We start from the raw sequence: 7,036 nt of genomic DNA, 5'->3' as shown, positions 1-7,036 counted from the left end.
GTAACAGAAAGACTTTTCACAAATGAGAGAGAATGCCTATGCTTTGCTTCCATATTTATGTGGCTGCTAGCCAATCAAATGTCACCTTGCATCAACCTGCTCTGTCATTGTCTTGTGACTGTCTTGTGCTGGACATTGCATCAGACATTGCTGGACATTGCATCAGACCATTAGACAGCACTTTTTCTCTGCCTCGCATTCTTACATTTCCCAGACTGCTTTGCCATGGAAATCACATCCCTGACACCCCTCCTATTTACTGGCGAACAGTCTGTAATCCCGGTTGCTGGATGATATCTATGTGTTTCTGTACGCTCACCAGCTTGGTAAATATATCTGCCAGATTCTCCTCTGTTGGGCAATACTGTATATCAATTACTTTATTTTTGACTGCCTCTCTGCAATTGCAGTATTTTATGTCCATGTGTTTACTTCTGGTTTTTACCCGTTCTCCTGTAGCCATCTGTATGCAGGTCCTGTTGTCCTTCATGACCGGTATGGGTTGTGTGACTGCAATATTGGCATCTTGTAATAGGAGTATGTACCATGTCAATTCCGTGCGTAAGTGTGATAGTGCTACAAATTCCGCTGTGGATAGTGCAACGATAGTTTGCTTTCTAGTCTTCCATCCTATGCTGGTGTCCACAAACATAATGAGGAAGCCAGACGTTGACTTTCTGTCCACCTTGTTACTTGCCCAATCACTGTCTACATAGCATTTCAGGACTAACGCGTTTGATGGCTGTATATGGAGTCCAAGATCAATTGTTCCTTTTAAATATCTTAACACATGTTTAATGCCGGTCCAATCAGTCTGTGTGGGTTGTGTAGTGTGTTGACTTAAAATATTCACTGTGCTGGTTATGTCTGGTCTCGACCATTGCGAAATGTATAACAAACTTCCCACAGCTGATTGAAACGATTCAGGATCGCACGGCCCCTCCTGTTCTAAATTCTGGTACTCCGTGGACATCGGGGTCTGAACTGGTTTACAGTTCTCCATGTGATAATTCTGTAACAGCCTTTCTATCTTCTTTCTCTGTGTCAAAATGAATCCTCCTGCGTGTGTGCGTGTTATCTCTAATCCTAGATAATTGTCATGAGTAAGGATGGCGAGCAGGGGGCTCTCACCCGGACTGTCAAGCGCATGCGTAGCACTGAGGAACTGTTCAGCCATTCAAAGAGACACAGATCGGGACCGCCTTAACCTTTGGGGTTTATATGGCTGGGTTTTCCCACGCTTTCTCAGTTTGTTAGGATTCTTGTTAAGTACTACTAATAAATATTAGAGACCAAGTCCTCGCCTCAGTGTGTTTCCTGGTAATCAGGACAATAATTCTCTATTTCGCCTAATTTCTTTAGCTGTATTTCCTTTCCCAATTGAGTGGCAAATGTGTCTACTTGTTCCTGTGTCTTTGTCATGAAACATAAATCATCTACAAATACCAATAAAATGGATAATGTGTCTCCATCCATCCCTATATAGAGGCATGGGTCTGCTTTACCACGCCTGAAATTTAGTTTCTGTAATTTTGCATCTAAACACAGGTTCCAATTATGTGCTGATTGCTTTAGCCCATAGAGGGCCTTGTTTACTTTTAGGATTGCGCCTGATCGCATTTTATCGTACCCTGGCGGTTGGTACATATAGATTTCTTCATCCAAATTTGCGTGCAAGTAGGCAGTGTCCACGTCGAAATGATGCAGTACATATTTGTGGACAGCTGCCAGAGTCAATGCCAATCGGATGGTTTCGCTTTTTACTGTTGGTGCAAACACATCCTCATATTGTTCGTGTTTTCTCTGAGTAAAGCCCGGGCTACCAGCCTCGCTTTATATAATAATTCTCCATTTTTCAGGATCTTTCTCCTATATACCCATCTGCATCCTATCATTTTCTTATTGTGTGGTACTTGTACTTTCGTGAAAACTCTGTGCTCATTTAAAGAGGACATTTCTCTGTCCATAGCCTCTATCCATTTTTTCTGTTCAACCACTGACAATTGCATTACCTCTTGATAGGACTGTGGCTCAATATAAACATGGCAAGCTGTTGCTCTACTAGCTTTATACCGATCAGGAGGAATACCCTTGTTAGTCCTCTCAGACCTTCTGGGCTGCCGTCTTTCCTCCTCTGTGCCTTCGCTGCTGTACTCAGGTGCCTCTGTCTCCTGTTTTATTTCATGTTTTATGTGCCTAGGCTGGTAAGGAGTTGTTTCAGGCAAATATACTTCTGAGTTGGCATGCACTCTATGCCAATTGCTATGTTCTGCGAACGTGGCAGATCGTGATATAGTTACATGTTTACTGCTGTCTGAAAAACGGTATGCCTTAGACCCTGCCTCATAACCAATGAATCATAACCATGGACCAACCTTTAACTGAAAAATAGGAGGAGAAAGGGATAAGCACCCTTTTCCTGTATGCCTTTCATACAAAATTTTCCTAGGCTGACTTTGGCTGGGCAAAGAATGAACAAAAGAAGTGGGCATCCCATGTAATGTGTGGCTTAAAATGTGAAGAGTCGGGTCCTTTTCCCACTTGTAATGGGGGTGCTAACCCGCTACCAGTGTTCCCCCCCGATGCTGGTCTCTTCTCATCCAGAGCTCCTCAAACAGTTTTATGCCATCACTTTATGGATATTATTCTGATTTCATAAAAGGAGTTTTCCCCCTCAATCCCACATGTTCAAATCATTCAAATCGAATTATCCATTCAGTCGTATCTGACGCTTGGCGATTCCATAAGCCAGCTCTCTCCATGATTTCCAATCTTGTACAGCTTCTTTCAGTTGCTTTATATTTTGGCCTGTGTCTGATGTGATTACATCCAACCAGCACGTTCTTTGGCGTCCTCATCATCTTTTGCCACTGACCATTCCAAGCATAATGTCTTTCTTCAGTGATGTTGATCCCATAACATGACTGAAGTAACTAAGTCTAAGTTTTGTTATTTTTCCTTCTAGTGACACGACCAGTTTTATGTGCTTCAACACTTCTTTATTTGTTATCTTTGCAGTCCAAGGGATGTGCAAGAGCCTCCTCTAACACCATAGTTCAAACAAATCAATTTTCCTTCCATCCAACTTTTTCATCATCCAACTTTCACAGCCATCTGTAGCTATGGGGAACACAATAGTGTGGACTAGTCTACACTTAGTTGTCAAGCTGACATCCTTGTTTTTCCAAATTTGATTCATACTCATCATTGCTGTGTGGCCCAGCATGATTTGGTGTTTAATTTCTTGGCTGCTTTCGCCATTTTGATTGACCAGTGATCCTAAAAAGGTGAATTCTTCCACACATTCCACCTCCTCTCCATCAGTTACTATTCTGATGTTTCCATTCCTTGCAGTTGTCATGAGTTTGGTCTTTTTGATATTCAGAAAGAGGCCAAACTTCTTGCTTTCTTCTTTGAGTCTCATGATCAGGTGCTTTAGGCCTTCCTGGGTTTCTGAGAGGAGGGTTGTATCATCTGCATATCGAAGGTTATTGATTATTCTTCCTCCAATTTTTACCCCAATTTTTGATTCGTCTAGCTCCAGTTTCCTGATGATCACTTCAGCGTACAAGTTGAATAAGAAAGGTAACAGACTGCAACCTTGTTGCACACCTTTCTCAATCTTGAACCAATCAGTGTCTCCATATTGAGTTCATACAGTGGCTTCCTGATTTACATACAGTGATTTTACCAACTTCACCAAATGTAGTGGCACCCCAAGATCTGCTAGGGCTCTCCATAGGTTGTCACGTCAACACAATCAAAAGCTTTCCTGTAGTCAGTGAAGCACATATAAATGTTCTTTTGAAATTCGTGTCATGTCTTTCCTTAACCCTCCCCATTTGTCCAGGCTTGGGACCAGCATGTACACTTGGCTGAACAAGTGTGTATGGCTGGGTTGTTCAACTCTTTATTTATTTATTTTTCAAATTTCTATCACCGCCCATCTCCCCCAAAAGGGGACCCTTTAGGTTTTTTAAATTATATATTGAACTTCCATGCCACTGAATCATAATCAACTCAATGTACCTTGTAACCAAGTTAAACAAATAAAACCGCTATAATATCAGCAGATCAAAATGAACAAATTGCAATAATAAAACACAATAGTTTAATTAATTAATGCAATTCAGTCTCATATGACACTCAGTGAATTGCCTTCCTTTCAAAAGGCCATCATTACTGTCTTTAACTGAACACAGTACAAGATTTGTTATAATACGTTTTGAGTCTCCCTACATCATCATCCTTTTTGTCCTTCCAGTCTTCTCAGTCCAGTTCCAAACCACTGAAGAATGATCTAGACGAATGTTTCCTAAACTTTTTTCTCTCAGGTCCCCTTCCCACTTTTAAACATTATGGAGGACCCCAAAAGAGCTTTTGTTTGTATAGGTTATATTTAATTTACCATATTAAAAATTAAAATTGACACATTCACTGCCACTACTGCTTCTCACAGTACTACGTCTCACACACTACTGCTTCTTGTTTGGTGGGATTTTAATATTGTATCGTTTTTCAACATAGGCTGGCAAATAATTGTGATTTCACAGACTCCTGAGATGGTCTTGGAGGAACCCACAGGGGTCCTCAGACCACACTTTGAGAAACACTGATCTAGACTGATTTCACTATTTGCAGACTTAATGTTAACATTAAATTGGTTTCAGCTTGGTTATGGCAGTACACTTGTAAGTCTCAAGCTGGAGAGAATTGTCAACAAATCAGTGTTCAAACTTTTTTCTAAATTGACCAACAAGAGATTGTTTCATCCTGCCTTTAAGGCTCTGTGATTAAAATAACATCCTCCTCAATTGCCACAAAATATACTACATATATACATACATACTGTACATACATAAATGCTAATACCTACCCCTGCATTCATTCCTGTATATGTATTTCTGAAAATTCTACTGATTTCAAGGTGTGTAAAATCTGTAGCATTGATAATGAGCTGAGATCAAACAATATGGTATGGGGTATCCAGAGGTGTTGGGAGAGGCAGGCCCAAACTTTTCTCTCATCATTGTTCAGCCTCCAGTGCTGCCATTTTTCTCCCACAATTTACTCTCTGAATTAGTTCTGGTTTTTGCAAATTTCTTCATTATCAGTTAACTCACTGCTCCTTGTTTTCGAAATCAGCTTCTGCCCAGGGTTCCAACCCAGAAAGAGAAGAGCTCAACTATTGTCTTTGGTGAAGAAGGAGAGGAAGAGGAAGAGGAAAAGGAAGAAGAAATAATGATATATTGTGCAGCTACAAAATGACATCAGAATGGATGCAATATTCTGAAAATAATAAGGAAGGTCAAATTGGGCATTTGTTGATTGTTTGCCAGTTTCCTTGCCTTTGGCCATTGCAATCAATTCCCCTGGTGAAATTGAAAGATAGCATTACTCAGTAATCCAGTTCTATAGGATCTAGTTAGCTGCCCAGTCAGGATGGTATACGGCTCTGTCTCCTTCCTCCTTGAGGACAATTTTGTTCTGGCTGTTTCTTCCTATGCATATGCAAGTAAGGCTGACTAAATTACAGCCTGTTTCATTGCTTAGTTTACATTTAAATTGGTTTGAATTTTCATAGACACACATTTGCAACTGGAAGCCAGCCTCCCGTGTATTTCTTCACTTTACATTATTTTCGCAAGACATCCCTAGGGCGGGTCAGATAAATCAGCCTAGAAAAAACAAGCAGATACCTGATTATGGAATTGCATAATGATGTCAGATCTACCTGATTCATGCTGCAGTGCCCCAACTGTGGATGTTTTCATACTGCTGGTGATATGCTGAAGAAGGATAGCAGCAAAGCTAGATAGAAACACCAGTCAGCTTGCTTATGACGACTGGCTGACCTGTAAATTAGGACAAGGCAGAGTCCTAATAGATAAGCCCACAATAGATAAACCATCAACAAGATAGGGACTGGTAATTCAGACTGCCAGTGTTATGACAGCAACATTTTGTGTTGACAAAACAAGGGATGGATGATGCTTTGAATCGGTTGTGGGGAAATGACCATAGCCAAGGAAATAGAAACAAACAGGATATTTTTTAGACAATCAGTACTGACATCTAGCTATCCTGTTATTGTCTCTGCTTCAGAGGAAGGTCCATGAATGGGTGATGAAATGCATATGCCTACTTAGTATGCAGAAACTCTGGCTTCAAGTTCTGTAAAGGAATGGAGAAGATATCTACTGAAATTTTGAAGAGCCAGTGCCAGGTCTGCAGAGATGGGACTGTTGGTAGGATTCAAGATAAAGCAGTTGCCAATGTTTGGAAGACTTCTAATATGTTTGGGTTTTTTTAAATTTGGTGTATTACAATAAATACTCAATGGCAAACCACAATGATAGAAAAGAAGGGTGTGTAAGAGAGATGCCTCTTATTATACCATGTTTAGAATTACTTTCTATTTGCAGCCAGATTCCTAGATAAATACATAGACGCGTATTTGCAGTGCTGTGTAGTGTAGTGTAGGATTCATGTAGTATAGCTAATAAACTACATAAGCTGTTTGACCTGGACAGGGAATACCCAAGTTTACATCCCTACTGAAGAACTCACTGAATGACTTTAAGCTAGTGCCTCTCTCTCAGCCCAACTACTCCACAGAGTTCTTATTTGGGGGGACAAAATTAGGGGAGATTCCCAGGAATGCTTAGAAAGACAGATTATCAATGCAATAAAAGAAATACATATTGTGTTGACAACAAAATTATTTATTTAGTTAGTTAGTTAGTTAGTTAGTTAGTTAAATTTTTATCACTGCTCATCTCCCCCCGAAGGAGGGACTCTGGGCGGTTATTGTGTTTTTCTTCCTGACCCTTGTTGAGCTGTCTCTCTTCCTTGCCACAAATGTTCAGGGCAACTCATCTGGTATCCCAACATTTGTGTGCTACATATGATACATTATCCTACTCCTTCCCAAAAAGTTAGTTGCAGCCTGGTGAGGAAGAGAGAAGTTCATAGTGTAAGGACGTCAGCCAGAAAATAAAGTTGTGCAATGTGTCACCCTGTGCTGTTTTGGCAT

The 7,036-nt window shown here is 40.5% G+C and overlaps 1 long non-coding RNA gene across 1 annotated transcript; it reads left to right on the top strand.

Annotated features, from left to right (window-relative positions):
• Positions 1-244: 244 nt before the first annotated feature.
• Positions 245-5,274, top strand: LOC134494955 (uncharacterized). The gene is made up of 3 exons (XR_010067733.1): positions 245-326; positions 3,539-3,585; positions 5,146-5,274. It is a non-coding gene; the product is annotated as an uncharacterized LOC134494955 (long non-coding RNA).
• The last annotated feature ends 1,762 nt before the right edge of the window (positions 5,275-7,036 follow it).

This window comes from Candoia aspera, chromosome 3 (genome assembly GCF_035149785.1).
Source record: "Candoia aspera isolate rCanAsp1 chromosome 3, rCanAsp1.hap2, whole genome shotgun sequence".
Lineage (NCBI taxonomy): Eukaryota > Metazoa > Chordata > Lepidosauria > Squamata > Boidae > Candoia > Candoia aspera.
Note: the sequence above shows the minus strand (reverse complement) of the source record. Positions and strands in the feature narration are given on the sequence as shown.